This window comes from Streptopelia decaocto (genome assembly GCF_964273445.1).
Source record: "Streptopelia decaocto genome assembly, chromosome: 1".
Classification (NCBI taxonomy): domain Eukaryota; kingdom Metazoa; phylum Chordata; class Aves; order Columbiformes; family Columbidae; genus Streptopelia; species Streptopelia decaocto.
The window spans coordinates 134,977,514-134,995,815 of NC_138663.1; positions in this window are offsets into that span (position 1 = coordinate 134,977,514).

Here is an 18,302-nt window from a genome sequence, read left to right on the forward strand (position 1 = left end):
ATGGTGCGTAGCATATAACCTATACAAGTAACTGTGCAAGGTAGTAAAGCATACAGTTAATTTGGCTACCTAATAATTTGTGAATTATGTAAGTAGATATTTCTCTTCAGTGCTGGAATTGTGGGGCTTTCATCAGGCTTCTTCTTTTTCAGTTTGTAGAGCACAGAAAGATTAAGAGAATTTAATCCAAATTCATTACTAAGTCATCTGCACTGTCAAGTAAATGCAAGGCGGTGGTTTCTTTCTTTTCCAGCTGTTGCCTCATACTGTGGAGGATCCTGAAGGCACTGCAGCCTGTCAGTTATGTGTCACTTCCCACCCCATCCCCCAGTGTATCTTCTTTTTAGCTGACCTATCATATAGCTGCACTTTAGCTGATGCTTCGATAGCATCAAAAATCCTGTTGTTTCTAGTTAAAGCTGCTGTAGCAGATCTGTTAGTTTCAGCCTAGCAGGCCATGAGCAGCAGCAGAAGTAATCTGAACAAATTAAGAGGATTGATGGAGTTGGTTTGTAAAACTTGGATCTGGTGTTATTTGCAATCACACCAGACACAAGGAGGTAGATCAGACCTTCATGACTGAGTCACCGCTGCTTTGTGAACAATCTGTACCTTAACTGCGGTGAATAACGATGCAGGGAGCAGTTTGGCTCTAGAAAACGTGAAGTATAGGCATAGTCAAAAGCATATGCTACATCTTCAAGCATTAAAACAAACGAACAAAAAAACCCACAGCCCCCCCACACACCAATAATGTGTGTATTAAATATCTTTCAGATTATTTTTAGGCTATTCCAGTACATGTGTGAAGACTGCAACTCCAGAAAGGTACCTGATGTAAACAGTAGCACACAGGAAACAGTCTGATTCTGTCCAATAAATGTAAAGGTCCATAAAGAGAGACGATGATTGTTGTTTACATTATTCACTTTGTGCTCTTTCCTCTTCTCAAAATCCAGTGAGTCCAAATGTCTGTGGGAGGACTTATATAAACAGAAGTTAAGAATGTTGATGAAAAAATGCACCATGAAGTCTATAATAAATCATCTCCTCTGTGCAGCATTTTCCAACATAAATATGTACATTTAAAAAATATATATATATATTCTGGTTTTGTGTCTAGAAGGATGCAAGAAAAATGGGTATCAGTCATGGCATTGAAAGGAAAGTGGTTGCATCTTTCCATTACTTGCTTCTGGAGAGAGTATTAATACAGATACAAAGAAGCTTTTATCCAAAGAGGTGTTTTAGCAAACTGCACTAGACAGAATTCAAAAGGGGAATGATTCTTTCCAGTGAAGCAATTATTTTTCATGTGATTGATATCCAGTTTTCTTTAATGTATTGTGTCCTTGAAGATCTTTTGAAATCCTGGGCTTGATGGATAAGGTATTAACTGAAAACACTCTTAATTCCTAAGGAGCATCTTTCTTTGTAGGCAAACTAGCGATGTCGGTGTTCCTGGAGCTGGGTTTCTATCAGCAGAACATTCCTGCTTGGTTCAACTCTTCTGTTGCAGGTCTGATCCTTATGGGAGCAAAGCCACAAAACTTTTGCAGACACCTGTATTTCTTACAGCTTGGGCCACCACTACGGTACACATGTGTCCTCCAGCTTTGTTGCCATGCCTTTAAAGTCTTGGACCTGGCTACTAACATTTCACTGCGAATTTCATATCTTCACTGTAAGTAGCAGGAAGAGACTTACACTTGTCAGAAACGGTTTCCTGAGGCAGCACTTTGGAACAACAGCTTGACTTGCTTTCTGGCGGTTGGGATCAACCCAAATCCCCTTTTTACAGACTGGGAAACATACAGTGAGAAATGCTTATTTTCAGAATGGCTTTCACTGGTTGGATTCATCAGGAATGTTTAGGGATATGGTCATCCGTTATCTATCCCTTCATATCTTAATTGAAGTACATCTCAGAGGTTGTGGCTCAGTGCTGCTTTCATTCTCTTTATTTTGTGTTTCCCCCCCTACCCTGTTGCTCTCCGTATAAGTCACTGGACTTTGTAGGCTCTCTGGTTCATTTTGTTTTACCATCAGCTGGTCTAACCACCGTGCCTTCACTACCAGGTAGGGCCAGTGGTACAGATCTGAGAACATTCTACTTCCATCTGATGAGCGTGGGCTCCAGTTTTTACCTCAGCAGGATCCTGAGTGTGTTTCTTGGAGCTGCTCCGGTGTGTGTGCCTGTTCAGGACCTGCGGGTCAAATAACACTGTCCACACACACGCTGTCTGGCAACTCAGCATTTGAGAGCCTGAAATAGGACAGGTATGGATAGTTGGTTCAAGTTGCAGAGTTTTTTTTCTGTGTAGTCTCTTGGTACATTAAAAAGAAAAAAAGAGTGAATAAATTTGTTGGAGACCGACTTAGCCGAGCACTTTCTGAGCTGAGCACTTCAGAAGCGGTGCGGGGTGTCTTGTGTGCTGTTTCTTGGCACTGTCTGTCCAGGTTTCTGAAGGCTGTAGAGGCTGTTCCTGAGGATGAATAATCTTCACTTTGATATACCCTCATCCTCATGCTGTGTCTTGAATTGTTAAAACTGCAGTCAGACAAATTTTGGCAAAAATCAGCTATGTCTTGCACTGGTTTCAATTGGTATCTGTGCGGTCCCTACCCATACCTGTGTCTAGGTGTTTCTTATCACTTTGTGGGGCTCTTATCTTCTTTATTATCTGTGTTAAAGTTCTCTGAAACCATTTGTATTTCGCGGACATGCAGGCAATGGGGAGAGGGCAACAATTATTGTAGATTTCCTTGAAGAAACAAAACTTGTATTTTGTCTGTGACCTTAATCTGTAATGGTGAAACTTAACTAAGGTCTTGGAAAACCTGTGGGAGTTTGGGAAGGGATTGCTTTTATTAGCGATAATACAGAATCATAAGGTGGATGAAATTACTTCATGAACGTGTTTTTTTTTCTTATCCGTAAAAATTTTACTATTTTTTCCAAAGAAGAGGTTATAAGCAAAAATAGTCGGTTTTAACTAATAAAAAAAAAAACAAAACAAAACAAAAAACAAACAAACAAACAAAAAACAAAAAAAAAAAACAAAACAAAGCCAAAACCAAACCCCAAAAACACACACAAAACCAAACAAAAAAACAACAAACAAATAAACAAAAAAAACCCCACCAAACCTCATGCTTGCTTAGGGAAGAAGTTGGAGAGTTAGGCTTTTCGGAGAAGCCTTGATCTGTGGAACTGAAAATATTTTAACTTTTATTAGCTCAAGTTAATACTTTATTGTCATCTGCTTATGAAGCCCTTTTATTTGAACAAAGTCTTTAAGTTTTGCATCTCATGAAGCAGATTATTTAAAAAAACAACATAACACACACATGTACACACAAAACAAACACCAAAACAAACAAAATGCCCTTCCCCACAAAATCAAGTAGCAAAACCCTCATTCCTTGAGGGAGATAATATTTTTCTGAGAAGTCCAAGTTGAGTTTGGATGGTCAAAAGGCTTCTTAACTCTTCCCTTCCATGTTCACAGTCTATTTTGAGCAAGTACATTCTGGTTTGGAATACATGCATCCTTTTGAATTTCTGAAGGAAAAGTTATCTCCAATACCTCTGAACATGAGATCAAGACCTATCATTGTATTTGGCAAAGATGCTTGTTCCACTCTCAGCTCATGGTGATTTTAGTTATGTGGCTGTTGCAAGGTGCTTGAACAGATGATTTCTCACTTCAGTATCTGTTTGTAGGACGGAGTCATCAAGATACTTTGCATACGAAGATTTATACTGCTGTTTTATAAGAATTAACTCATCTTCCCCTTTTTCTTGGTCTAGTTTAATTCTGTTATTCAAATGCCTTGCACTGGGCAAGTAAAACAGTACTGATTTTGTTTGCCATCATTCTTTTCCAGTGAAGACAGTGACTTCTCTGGATTGTCTGGGCTTCTTAGATTTCTTTAGTGCTTTGTGCTCTGTGAAACTGTTGCACTAAAATAAAAAGTGATGGAGTTAATTGTAGTAGTTGACAGCGAAGAGACATAATGATGTTTTCTAATTAGTTACAAAGTAAAATTAAATATTTTTTCCCTTGACACAGTGCTCCACAGGATTAGAAAAGCTGAGTGTCTTTTCTAAGAAAATAGAAGTTACTAGGTAAAATCTGGCGAGTGTTAAAACTGGCCATAATCCCTTAGGGAGGGCACTTGCATGGATAGCATGTTTATTCTCCTGTCTTTGTTCTTGAAGTAGACATGCAGCTAAAATTACTAACTCAAAAGTATATGGTGTATATATATACTGAAAAGTATATGGTTTTTTATCTGCTTGGTAGTGGTTTTGTGGGTATTTTGCTTTATGTATGTTTGCTTTATAGGGGCTTGTTTTGTAAATGTCAATTCTTGGTGATAGGTGAGAAAGTATGGTAAGTTCAGATGGCTGTCTTCTATCAGTAGTACAGTGAAGTTGTGAAACTTTATTCGTATCCTCAATTATCTCTATCCTATTAGCTGGCTGATCCTTGCCCCCCCCCTTCCCCCCCCCCCATCAAAACACTTTTGAAACTAATTAGTGGACCCATGGCGGACTCTTTTTTTTAGGGTTAAATCAATTGCTTGGCAAAGAGGGTTACAAGAGGCCTGAGGTAGGTACCAAATAATGGTAAGCTCTTGCTAAGAGGGGTTTGTGATATAGCTGGTTTTAAACTATTCTGATCTATGCATTATTAAGAGTGAATAATTTGGTTTTAAGTGGTGTGCTAATTGTTATGAAGGCTGTTTACAAGCCCTCTATAAAAGGGTGCTGTACAAAGAAGGCCTAAAGGGAAGTTCTAGATTATGAGTAAACGTTGAGGGCTCGTAAGTGCTGTAGACTAACACCTCTTTCCAGAGTGAAAGTGTTGTGGAGTTTGATCACAGCAGAGAAGAGGAAAGAAAAGAAAGAGAGATGCTATCAGCTGCAGGAGCACTCAGAGGCGGAAATGGGTGATGATATTCTTTAAGGATTTCTGCAGAGCAGGAGAGTGAAGGCTGCTCTGTTTCCTCATCATGCTTTTGATCAGCGCCAGGCTCTTTGCCCAGAGAGGGCTCAGTGCTTCTCGGCAATGTAGGCAAAGCTGGATTTGGCCATGAGAGATGGAGTGCAGGGCTCCCTTCTGCTGTGGAAGAGGGAGAGGAAATGGGCGGTTTTTGGATAAGAGCCCTGGGGAGCCAGGCATGCTGCTTGTGGAAGTGGGAAGGATGGCAACAGTTGGGGGAAGGCCCTTTGTTTCCATAGGAGTGACTGTGGGCACACTGGCCCTTCCCCTCCTCCCACTTGCCATGGGCAGCACTGTAATTGACTGACTGGCAGTGTGTATCCTGCCTTCAAACTGTATAGCATTTTCAGATATCGGTTGTTGCTTATGTTTCAGCTCACTGACAAAGAGATCTTTGCGGGACCTGACTCCTTTCCCCCTTTGCTAGTAATGCTTCTCCTGGAAAGTAAATTCCAGTAACAAGAAACCTATGTGTCATGACTCCACAAAAAACCTTTTTTTGGAATAAAACAAACTTTTGGTCTCATAGCCATCTCGGGCAGCATTAAAAACCACAGGATTGTAATGGGATAGCTCCTCTGGTGGTCTATGGTCTCTCCCCGTAGATCTCTGTACTGCTTGGTGCAGTTAGACTTGGCCATAGACTTTGATGCCAGCACCATGTGTTCTCATGAAATGTTTTTCCTGGTTCTCCAGAGTAATACCAAATATCCTGACAGCATGTACAGAGGGGTCGTATAGGAGATTATCAGGTTGCATATGGGGAGCTGCTCCCACGTGTTAAGTCCCAGAGTTACAAACTTCAGCATTAATAGCAGGCTTCCTACACTCAGGTTAAAATGACATAAGACAGGCTGCAAATGAGCACAGGTATGTTGACACTGAAACCTTTGTTTTCTGAAAAACCTAGCATGGCAGCATCCTAACAATGAGGGATACAGTTAACATGTTTGAAGTTACCTATTTGTTCAATTCTGAACTAAGCCTTTACTATTGTGTAACAATATTTCAAAAGTTTCTATTTCTTATCATAAATGGCCCATCTCCGTAAACTCAGAATATGGTGGAAGTTTTGACCAGAGTGCTCAGTGACAATGTAATCTTTTCTTTTTTTTTTAACTTTCCTGTTGAGCTCTTCAACTGACCTACATAGGAAATCATTTAAAATGAATACATTAATTTGGGCAGCCTTTCTTCCTTAAGTGTATCAAATGCATTATTGACAATGCTTTTATATTGCAGATTTTACAGTGCCTGTGGGTTTTGTCTGGACTGGGTTTGGTTTGTTTTTATCGCTGTCATACTTCTAATGTTTTCTAGAGAGCATAATGGTGTAAGCGATCACTTCAGAGTCTCTGATGATGCATTGTCTTGGAGAACAGGGTTTGCTAAGGCCTGAAGTACATCACAGCTGCACTCTGTTAAAAACATGACTGCTTTCTGCAGTGATGGAGACAGCTGCTTATCTGGGAAGGCTGTGGGGTTTTAATTTCCAGGAGAAAAAGGATTCGGCAATATTATAATTTTCTCCTGTCTGTATAGATTCAGAGAAAGCATCGAAGTCTGGCTGTGGCTGATGAGAAACTGTGGAAAAGCTGGAGGGCATCGCTTGCTCTCGGGGTGTAGTTCTGTAAGGCGTCGGGATGCTCTCTGCCCTTAGGCAAAAGCTTTCCCGTCCCAAGTAGGTGGGAGGTCTTGCAGCCCATTCCCCAGGAGCCCCGTTCCTCAGCGCCCCACCCGTACCGTCTGGAGGACGCGATGACAAACTCGCTCTTGCCGCGGGAAAGCGCAGGCCGCCCTTGAACCCCGTAACCGGGGGCGCTGTGGTTCCCCGCGTGGGCACGGCTGGGATGGGGTGACAGCGCTGGGGGTACGAGCCGTGTCCCCCGGGTGGGCCCTTGCGCGGCGCTGCAGCGACACCTGGCGGTCACGACCGCGCCCGGCAGGGGAGCGGGACGGAGGTGCCGGAGCTGCTTTTGGGATTTGGTTTCCTCTGCTCCCGGCGGCAGCTGCTCAACCTCCTCTGGCTGTTAGTGGGGGGCGTCAAGGGAGTTTTCGTTCCGAAGCGGACACCAAAGCTATTTGAGTCATTAGAAAGCTAGGGATGCTTTAAAATCTGCTTGATTTCTCATTAGTTAATGCTGTGCTTTGTTCTGCCTGGGCAGAAAGGCACGTTTAGCAGTTATTTCTTTTCTCATGACATTTGAGAAAAGAAATAACCTCAAAATGTGCTTTTCTGACAACCAATGTGCCATTCACAACCAATGGTAGGACAAGGGGTAATGGGTTCAGACCGGAACACAAGAGGTTCCACTTAAATTTGACAAGAAACTTCTTCATGGTGAGGGTGCCAGAGCACTGGAACAGACTGCTCAGGGATGTTGTGGAGTCTCCTACTCTGGAGACATTCCAAACCTGCCTGGACACATTCCTGTGTAACCTCATCTGGTTGTTCCTGCTCCGGCAGGGGGATTGGAGTGGCTGATCTTTTGAGGTCCCGTCCAATCCCTGACATTCTGTGATTCTGTGATTTCATGCTTGCAACAGGGGAGAATATTTTTATGCTTTTTGCTGATGTCTCCATGTGAACCAGCACAATTTCTTTCCTCGCACTGGAAACAGAGTGTATATCTTAGCATGGAAAGCCTGAAGCGATGAGCTATTTTGTTAGGCTAGGCAGCTTCTTTCAGTAGTTTGTTCTAATGGCTGTAGTTAGTGTTGCCATACTAAACAGCTTTCTGATTTGAAAATGGCCAGTGATTTGTAGTGTGACATTTTTAGCAACTGGTTCTTTTTCTCTGAGATTCACTTGTTGATGGGTACCAATCCCATGGCTTTGGCAGGATGTACCAGCTCCCATGGCCTGTTCGTAGGAAACTGGTGGGGCTTTCTGAGACCTGGGGTGCCTGCAGACAAGAGAATTGAGGATAGTTTATTAGGAGACATTTAAAAATAATTTGACATTGTGAATGTAACCTTTCTACCTTGAGGTTGTGTGCTAATGACAGATCCAGGATAGCCATACACTGGAAGTTTCTGGGAGCTTTTGCTGGTGTTTGTGGTGGCAGTGTGGGGTTTTGTTTGGGTTTTGGTGTGTTTTTTTTTGTGTGTGTGTTTGTTGGTTTGGTTTTGTTTGTTTGTTTTTAATGGCTGCTGTTGATGCCTAGCAGGGAAGAGAAAGGATAATTTATGAAATGATGGAACAGAGTTTCAGTTGAATGCCTAGAGCAGTTGTCCTCTAACTAGTTAGTGCATTAGTAACTAACTAACAGGTTTCTTGCCTGTTTGGAAATATGTACATGTGAAGAAACAATACTGAAAACAAGATGGTCTGGTTTGGTCTAACACAAAGGAAAAATTTCACGAAGATACTTGGGTTAAGAAATAAAAATTGCTGTGCACCATATTTTTAACTGCTACTATTCCTAGTGAATCAGATACTTTTGACTCAATATGCCATGCTAGTTGCTCCAGAAAGGGCATTTTTATCTCTATTCTAGCACCTATGGCAGGGTCCCCTATCTGCTTGTCAGGATTGAAGTATCAGCATCACATTTCAATTGTGACATTGTTACACATGGTCTATAGCTGAGCTTTTCTGCTGTATTTGAACTTTCTCTGAAGAAGGTGTCATTGTGGTGCTAACCTGAAATGAGAGTTGATCGGGGGTCTCCAGTATCTGATTTGGTGCCTATGAAAAACCAAGAGATTAATCTTTATTGCGTTCACCTACTTTGAGATTTAGTAGGCAGACCAAAGATGACTTTAGCTAATTAAGCTCTCTAATTGGATTTTAAAAGTTATTAACCTTTTAAATAGGCTCTCCAGAGTTGTATGTCAGCATGTACTGAGCTAATTTGCAGCCAGCTATTGGTTCCACTTTGCGGGCTGACAAACGGAGGGCAGGCAAGGGTTGGGTTGCTCCTTGGTGAACAGAGGACAGGGAGAATGTCTGGGGCCTTGCTCTGCCATGACCAAGGGTGCAGGAGAAGACGGTGATGCTCTGGCAGCCAACACACAAGTGCAGGTTCTCAGCCTGTGATGCTGGGCAGGGTGTGTGCCCAAACAGCTTTCTGCCTTCTTCATCGCTTACCACTCATGAAACGAGCTGGGGTTTTACCAGGAGGCTGAATGAAGGGAAAAAGAGACCTCTCCCCAAAGAGAGTTTTTCTCTCCTTTGTCTCTCTCTTGCCTTTCATGTGGCACATACTGCAACATTTCTTCACCCCACAGACAGTAAGGAGTTCCTCCTACACAAGGCCCTCAAGATGCACATTGCAGAGTAGCGAAAATAACTGGCCACAGTGGTGAGGGAGACAAAAGCTACAAATCAGGGTAATATTATTTGTTTGGCATTGTGCTGGCTTGACTGAAAATGGATTAATTTTCTTCATGCAGTTAGAAACCTTTATTTTTCATAGCTAGCATGGTCATTATTTGGACTTAATTTGAGAACAAGAGATAACATCCCAGCACAGAGTTAATATTTTTAATTGCTCTGGCCTGAGAGCCAAGGACATTCTGAGCTCTGCCCACAGGTGTGAGGCATCAGGGAAGGGGGCATGGATGGGACAGAGCCTGACTGACATCCAGACTGATCAATAAGCGTATTCCATCCCATTAGTGTCATACTAATTATTTAAGGAGAGTCGGGGCCTTCTGGTTTTTCTCTCTCTCAGGTGTCCCTGCTCTTGCTTGCTTTGGGGCACTTTCTACTGAGCTGGGAAATTTTGGTTCAGGACGTTTAGTTTGGCTTTTTGCCATTTTGTAGAGGACTCTGAACCTTTCTGCCTTTTTTTTTTTTGGTTTTGTTTTTTGTTTTTGTTTTGTTTTGTTTTTGTTTTTCCTTCTCTGTTTGTGACCTCCTGCTGGGACTTGCTGGGACTGGCTCCTCAGTTGTGGACAGAATTCACGACAAATTGCCTTGAGTATCTTTCATTTCTATTTTACATATATATTTACTAGTAGTGTATTAGTATTTTGTTACTTTATTAAACTATGTTTATCTCAATCCAACTTTCTCCCTTCCCTTTCGAATCTCTCTCCTGTTGCAGGGGGGAATGGGCAAGTGAGCGGCTATTGTGGTTGTATTGCTAGCTTGGGTTAAACCACGACACACATAATTAGCAGGTACAATTAGTCTTTTACATTTTTTTGGACCAGGACTGTTGGTGACTTTTTCAGTCTTGGTGGGTTTAAGTTCTGCTTAATGTTTGCTCCTCTGTGCCACTTAGTCCCATGTATGCAAGTACAAATTGTGGCACTATATGAAAATGTTAGAGATAATCTGAGATGTTTAGATGTGCTTATGATGAAAATCATAAAGACAGATGGAATTTGGGTCTGCTGTGGCATATCTACAAGAGCTTTCCTGCAAGTATTTCTCTTCACCCAATGTGCTCTAGGACTTCTGAAATTTTCTTTTTACTCTTAACAGCCTAACAGTGTATGAAGTCATATAGGCAGGAAAAAAGATACACACTTATTTACTCAAGCTCACCTTGTTACATAGAAGCCAAATGCGTACAGCTCAAGTTTTCTCAGATACTCAGTTTTCATAGCTCAACAAGAAGTTTAAAAACCTCAACTCTCAAGCTCAGTCATGTTTTTCTTTCTTACCATAATAAATACTTTTCCACTGCTTCTAAGTTATATCACTCTGCAAGAGCTGGGGAACTGAGGCTGGCACTAGGCCGATTGTGGTGTCCATGTTAAAGAGCTGCCCTTTGATGGATTTCATTAACGCAGCAGCTGCTCTGTGCTTGCTGCTCTCTGTCCCTCTTTCTTGACCAAAGAGGATGTTCTACCTGCTCTGCAGAGCTCAGCCTTACTGCCCGGCCATGTCACCCTGTGGCTGTCAGCCTGGTGACGATGGACTTCTGTCACTTTGCAAATGGAAAACTCGAGGGCTGACAGCAGTCCTCAGCTGCCAGCACACTCTATCAAAATCCTGGCACTGAATAGAAGGAAGTATGTCATGCAGAGCTTTTTTCATAGTTCCACTTCCAAATGTAGCTATGGAATGCCAGACTGAGATACACCATTCCTCTTAATTGAAAAAAATAAAGTAAAACCAGCATTTTTTCTTTTTTAAATATAAACTTCAAACAATCAGTACTTTACCTGCACTTACATTATCACCAGCTGTATGAGTGCCTTGTTGCAGAATGAAAGTGGCAGTAAAATCATTTTTGTCATTACAGTCTTTGGTTTTGCTGTTGTTTAGCTATTTCTAGATTATGCTGGGAGATTTCTGAACTGATTCGCTGTCCCGTGTGTTAAAACTAACATAGTGCAGCACTATCCGCTCTTCATATATCAAGGCTTGTTGGTCTTCTGTGTAGTTCATTCAGCAGAGTTCATGCTGTAATGGAAACCTTCCATGGGAATATGGAGTTGTAACCTCTATGGTCTGAAATAACGCACACTTGGAAAAATCTTAACGTGATATGTTGTAATGAGGGTTTATAAAAGTATGAAAAATAGATTCCTGCCCTGTTCCTCCTGTGCAAGATTGATTATGTGCTTCTTGGAAACGTGCTTGCAGTTTTGGAGAACTCAATACTGTCTGTCATGGTTTATGAGCAGGTATCCCTAAGCAAACGCAGCCCTTCAGCAGTTGGACCTGACACTCATTTGTGGCAGAGGGAGAAACACAGGACTTGGGGATGTGTAGTCTCATCATCACCTTCTGGTTTGTGTTAGAGTATATGCTTGAAACCCCAGCTGAGAGGAAAGTTCTTCTGTTAGTGTACTGAAGTCATTAACGGTAAGAGTGAATAACTATCCTGAACATCTTTTAATTTAGAAAGACAGAGTGGAGAAACATATGTCCTCCCCAGTGTATGGAAAAGCAGCTGTGCAGAAATAAAAGAAAAATAAGGTTAGGCCATGTATTTGAGGACTACATTTCTGATCTGGGTATTGAATGTTGCTTCTAGAACCATAAGCTTCTAGAGAAGCTGGTTGAATGCTCCCTCTCCCACTCAAGAAAGCCTAAAATATGTTAAAAACAAGTCTTGTTTATGTGCGGTCAAGCCAATCTTCATTTGTTCCTCCTGTAGATTAGGCAGAACAGTTGCTGGCTGTAGTTTGGGAGTGGCACAAATGTGTGTACACATATGCATGTGTTTGTGTGTGTATTCTGATTCTTCCTCCGCAGAGGAGAAAATGGAATATACTGTATGTTCAGAAAAAGACAAAAACCTTCAGACTCACAGTTTTAACAAGTTCTGGATGGCTGTAGGTTGCCATGTGAAGCTGATTTGTTTCCAAGGGCATGGTGGTTCCATCTTGAAAGCTGATAATCACTATTTTTGTTTAAAGCTACTTAGACTTCTGCAAATATACGGCCTTGAAAATGATTTAAATATTGGGTTTGTTTTGTTTTTTGAAAAATTAATAATTAAAAAACATCAGTTTTAAAAGTAATGAGGCATATTAAAAGTATAAAACAAACTGAAAAATCTATACAGATAATATGCCAAATACAAGTACAGAGGTTTTGGAGCCCTATGTGGAACAAACACACTTTTTAGAATGTTAGCCCTTGGTATCAGATATATTCACACTCTGAGTTTCTCCTCTCGAATAACATAATCACTTTATAGGTAATATGAAAGAAAATGTTATTTACAATATAGGTTAAAGCAGAATAACACTCATTTTAGAATGTCACCTCAAAGTCAATTAAAATGTGGGTTTATTATGACAATATTAAAACTATTGGAATGTGTGCACCATAGGGAATTAGCCGGATATTACTTCTGTGCTAAATGGAATTTCAGCCAAGCTATTTTGGGGGGGTAAATATTAAAGGTAAAAGTGGGACTTAAACTGTCATTTTCAGCTTCTAGTTTGTACCTTTTTTCCCACTGTTAAAGCCTTTGTGTCCCTAGTGAACTGTAAGATTCCAGAGATGAGAAGTGCTTTGTGCGTGGCTACCATGGATCACTGTTTGCATAAACAACAGCAGCAACTTGGATACCAATGCAAAACAATCCTGTTGAAATGACCATTTAGTGGCAACTGGTCCTGGGATCCAGCTTTTAGTCCTTATTTAGTTGTACTTCTCTCCTCCTGAAGGAGGGGGTGGGTAGGGAAAGGTTTCTGTCATCACTTGTGTCAGAATTAGCTGCTTCCCAGTCCTCTCAGTCGTAGTAGATCACACTGCTGTGCAAACTCCTCCTGTGAGCAGGTGGCTTAAATGTGCTGAGACAATCACAGAATGTCCTGAGTTGGAAGGGACCTACAAGGGTCATCGAGTCCAACTCCTGTCCATGCACAGGACAACCCCACAGTTCACACCATGTGTCTGAGGGCATCGTCCAGTCTCTTCTTGAACACTGCCAGGCTTGGGGCCGTGACACCTCCCTGGGGAGCCTGTTCCAGTGCTCCACCACCCTCTGGGTGAAGAACCTTTTCCTAATGTCCAACCTAAACCTCCACTGGCACATCTTCCTGCCATTCCCTCAGGTTCTGTTGCTGATCACTAAAAAGAAGAGTTTGGTGCTTGCCCCTCCTCCTCCCCTTGTGAGGAAGCTGTAGCCACCATGAGGTCTCCCCTCAGTCTCTTCCTTTCCTGTGATTCTCTGTGATCTCTGAAGAGTTTAGAAGGTAACTGAAGCTGGAGTCACTGCTACCTTACTGCTGCTACCACAGAAACCAGACAGGTTCACAGGAGTTGTTTCCTTGCAGAAGTGTTTGGTGCTGGGTTGCGAAATTGCAAGAGAGCACCCTCAGCCCATTGCCTCAGTGGGGCTCCTGCTGTGGTACTGACATACGAGGAAGATGAGGCTTAGCTGTCTTTATCCCTGCTAGTGTCTGGTGCTAAAAGTGCTTCTGGTACTCTTTTAAAAATATTATTAATAATAATCATAATAACTACTTCTCTGTCAATATTTTGCTTTACAAAGTGGTGCTGAATGTACTCCTGTAATTACCCCTCCCAATTCTTCGAAGTAAATGCCTTCCTTGATTTCGAATTGGAGGAAACGTGCAGTTTTGAATCCCAGTCTTGGAAATCCTGTTATCTCTATAATTATGGAAGACAGAGAGCAACACCAGACACATGTAAAAAAATTATTTTCTTTTCCTTTCTCTACTGCCATCCCAAGTGCTTTTTCTAAAATCCTATTCAGCAATTTGCCGAAAAGGGCCAGAACAATTCAAGTACAAGTTAAAAAGTGTTTATAAAAGGAAAGTCAAAAGTAGGAAAACATGTAACAGCAGCAATATGAATATATTGCTGCTGTGCTTTCCACAATTGGTATTCTGATACTGGTTGCATGTTGTATAATTAACAGTACAGTTTATTTTAAGAAACTAGCAGTAGAAAAGAAATACAATTATTCTGACACCAGAAGTGAATGAAGCAGTGGGGTCTTTAGATCTCCTTGCTGCAATAGAATCTGCAGTGCCCAAATCACACTGGTTTTGTTGTTGTTTGTTTGTTTGGGGTTTGGGGGTTTTGTGCTTTTTTTGGTTGTTTTTTCAAAGCTGATTGTCTCCTATGAAGTTCTACATGACCAGGTTGTTTTTGTTTGGCTTAGGTATTTAAGTACTGTGGAAAAAAAATGGGGAAACATGCTGCGAGAGAGAATACTTATGATTAATACATCTATGTCTATGCGTTTTACATATTCTCTTTAATTTCGGGTGAGCTTTCAAAAGAGACACTACTACAGTAAACACTGTAGTATCATTGACATTGGGGGACAGCATTTAATTTCTTTAAACCTTCTTTGAAAATCAAAGTACTTTCTAGGAGATGAAGAAACATTTAAGCAATAGCTTATATGAAAGCTATCTACTTTTCCTTCAAAAACAAGAATGTAAACTATAAATACGTTCACAAATGTGTTCCTCTTGTGTAGGTCTGCAAGTTTTGGTGATACCTAAGCAATATGTATGTTCTGTTTAGTGGTAGTCATATGAATTTACACATCTTTCTAGCAATAATGAAGTGAAGAAGAGCTGTAACTATACTGTTTTAATTATCAATTTTTTTTTAATATGATCACTTGGGCATCTGAAGGTCAGACTTGCTATCTATTATTAAATATTGACTTTTCAGAGCTTCAGTCGATCTTTTAGGACACTGAGGATTTTTATCATATAGGTTTGGGAAGTACTGTAGCCTTAACATGCCTACAAAACTGCATTTTTCTATTAGTTCAAAAATCTGATAATCCTATTCCTTGGAAAAAAGGTTGTGTTTTAATTTGTTTTTGTATTTTCAGAGGATTGAGGGGACACTCTAGGAAGAATGAAGCTGTTCTAATGGAGGATAACTCGCTCTTCTGACGGAAAGTGTTGTCTTGCTCATCTTGTATGAAATGAGTGTTGGTTAACAGCATAAGCAGCCAACTTCTGTTCTTGTGTGCTTCAGGTAAGGTATCTTATGTGGTGTGGGCAGCTGTTTGTTTGTTTGTTGGTTTGGTTTGGTGTCTTTTGTTTTTTGCTAATAGGAGACGGAACGGGGCTTTCCTTTCTAGCTCCTAAGTAACACAGTATTTGCCTGTTCAGCAAACTGAGACCTCAGAAGAGTAGTCCTATACTTGTTTGTTTTCTGGTAAGTTAAAACTGCTTTGGAGTATTCCTATTGAACCAGTGAACCTGAGCATGGTAGCACAATTTAGTGCAGTTTCTACTGTAAACAATCCTTTAATAATGTTTTTTTATTAAATTAAGACTTTAGATTATGTGTGGCTGTGAGATCATCTGATCTACTTTCTTCAGTTTTCCCCGCCAGCTGAAGTCTTTGCTCTATGAGGGATTCTTCTGTTGTTGAGCTAGAGCTAAATGAGTCCTATAAATCTGAGAGGGCTTTAGCATGGTTGAGCAATGACCCCTTTTGTTACTGCTAGCCTTGGAAAAAAAATACCTCCTGGTTCAAGTAAGCCCTAAGGCTGCAGGGTGTCGGAAACTGAGAGCATATAGCAGAGGAAGAATCACGATGTGCTTGCCATGGTATTTCTCCTAGGATTCACTACTGCATAGCATCACCAGCAGGGTATAGGTCTGGAAGAGTTCTTGCCCCTGCCCAGTACAGCCCATTTTATGTCTCTGTTACCTGGTGCGTCTGAGCTTTCCTGCCTGCCTCGTTCTGCAACGTGGGCTTTGGTGGGGGATCCTCCACCACACCTCTCAGGGTCCATCCAGAATTGTTAGAATGGGAAGCCACCCTGTACCCTCTATTCTTGCTTTCTGGCCATTTCTGCAAGAGCAGATGCAGCTGTGTTCAGTCTTTCTTGCTACTTGCTGGGGCTCTATCAGCAAGTGAAAAACATTCCCTGTAAGGTGCTTGGGTAGGGAAAGAATAGGAAGTAGTTAAATTGAGAAACTTATTTGGGGAGCTGTGCTTTGCATTGCCTCTCACTAGAAAGCATTTGTTGTCTTTCTCCTGTCTAAACCAAGGCTGAAATTTGATTTGAATGTCCTCTGGCCATGCGATACCTCTGGGAATGAATCCTGTAAAACAGCCTGTGTCACAAACTGTAGACCTGTTTAGTCTGAACGAGCTTTAACTTCATTATGTTGGTACGGAATAATTAGCAGAAAACCAAAATGCAGTTTTATCTAAAGAATGGCAATTCTGAGGCTTTACCTCACCTATAGCCTTGCAAGGCTTTTAGTGTCCTGACAAGCAATCTATCAGAGCAGGAATGTTGAGTGCATTCAATTTTTTACTTCACTTCTTTTCTTACAGGAGCTCAAGTGACTCCACTGAAACTCTGGCATTTATCACAGACAAAATTGGATCAGAAGAGACCACAGAGGTACTGAACTGAAAAGAGACAAATTCATACTTAAGAAAAAAGAAGTATCGAGCTACAAAATTTGGTTTGTTTTTTCCACATAAGGTAAGACTTTTCCTAAGGGATTTTCCAGCCAAGCTAACAGTATCTTTCATACAAATGTACTATCAAGTTCTATAGGAAGAATATTAAATACAATTTTTTTTAGCTATGTAACTTCAACTAGCTAAACTCTGACCACCCCCCCGCCCCCACTCCCTGCCCCGCCAAATCCCCGCCCCGCCAAATGCAAACAAGAGCAACCTAGGGAAGAATCTGTTCCGGTTTGGTCTTATGGTCATGTCCAGTCGTGCAAGCTGCTGAGCATGTTTAGGTAGCAGCAAGAGTGGCAGGATTTATTTGTTGTCATTTTTTTGCAGGACCCTAATATTTGCATTCTGGTTACCACCAGTTTGATGATAAAGCTGATACATAGAAAGTTACTATATGTATGACTGACTACTAGTGTGACATTTTCTGATGTGAAAAATTATAACTTTCTAATTGACATTTAAGGAAACAAATATTAGTATCTTTGCTATAGACCATATTCCTTAATTTGATAAGGGTTTGAATTTTTCACTGGGCCAAACTGAGCATGTAAATACAGAAACAGCTCATTCTTAGGAAATAGCTTTGTGAAGATGCCTCTGGCTTGGCCTAAATATCTTTCAGAACACATTCGTGTATTTGCCACTAACTCTTCATCTTGTGTAAATCTGATGTTACTCAAATCCTTTCTACAAAGATCCTTCTCTTTTAAATGCTTTTGTAAGCAATTATTTCTGCTGTTGAATTCACTACCTAAAGCTGTAACACTGTTGCCTCTAACAATAAATCGGGTAAGTCTGGGTAGCTATTGCACATCTGTCAATTATTTTTCATACCAAAAAAGAATAATTATTGAAAACTTTCTTCCAAACAGCTTTCTGCAAGAGGAGAATCATCTTATTCACACCAAATAGCACTACATCTAGCATTTAATAGTCTCAGTGAATCAAAGTCTTTTTTTAGCAGAGAGGATATAGGAGAGAATACTGGAAAGGTCAGGCAGGATACAGCAGATGGTTTCTTATTATTTTTCTAGTGGTAATAATGTTTTATGTCACATGCTGTGTACCTGCCTAATTATTTACCTCTATGATGTGACTTAATTCCTTGAGTTTACTCACATGTGCAATTTAAGCACATCTGCGTTTGCAGGCTCGGTGCCTTAGTCTGTGGGTTGTGTGACCTACACACATCTTCTAAGAATGAATGGATACCTGGGTACAGGTTTCTGCAAGTGGGAGGGTAAGGCAGAAGCTGTTCAGCTGTTTCATGATCAGGAGAAAGAACTTGACGGACCTCTGGCCATTAGGCTGTGACTCTGGCAGTGAATAGCTGAGGTGACCAGTGACCCCTAAAATATTTAAATACAGCATGAAGCAAATCAGCAAAACACTTGTCGTTCCAGATGTTCTGTCGTTTGTGTAAAATCAAGGATATGAAT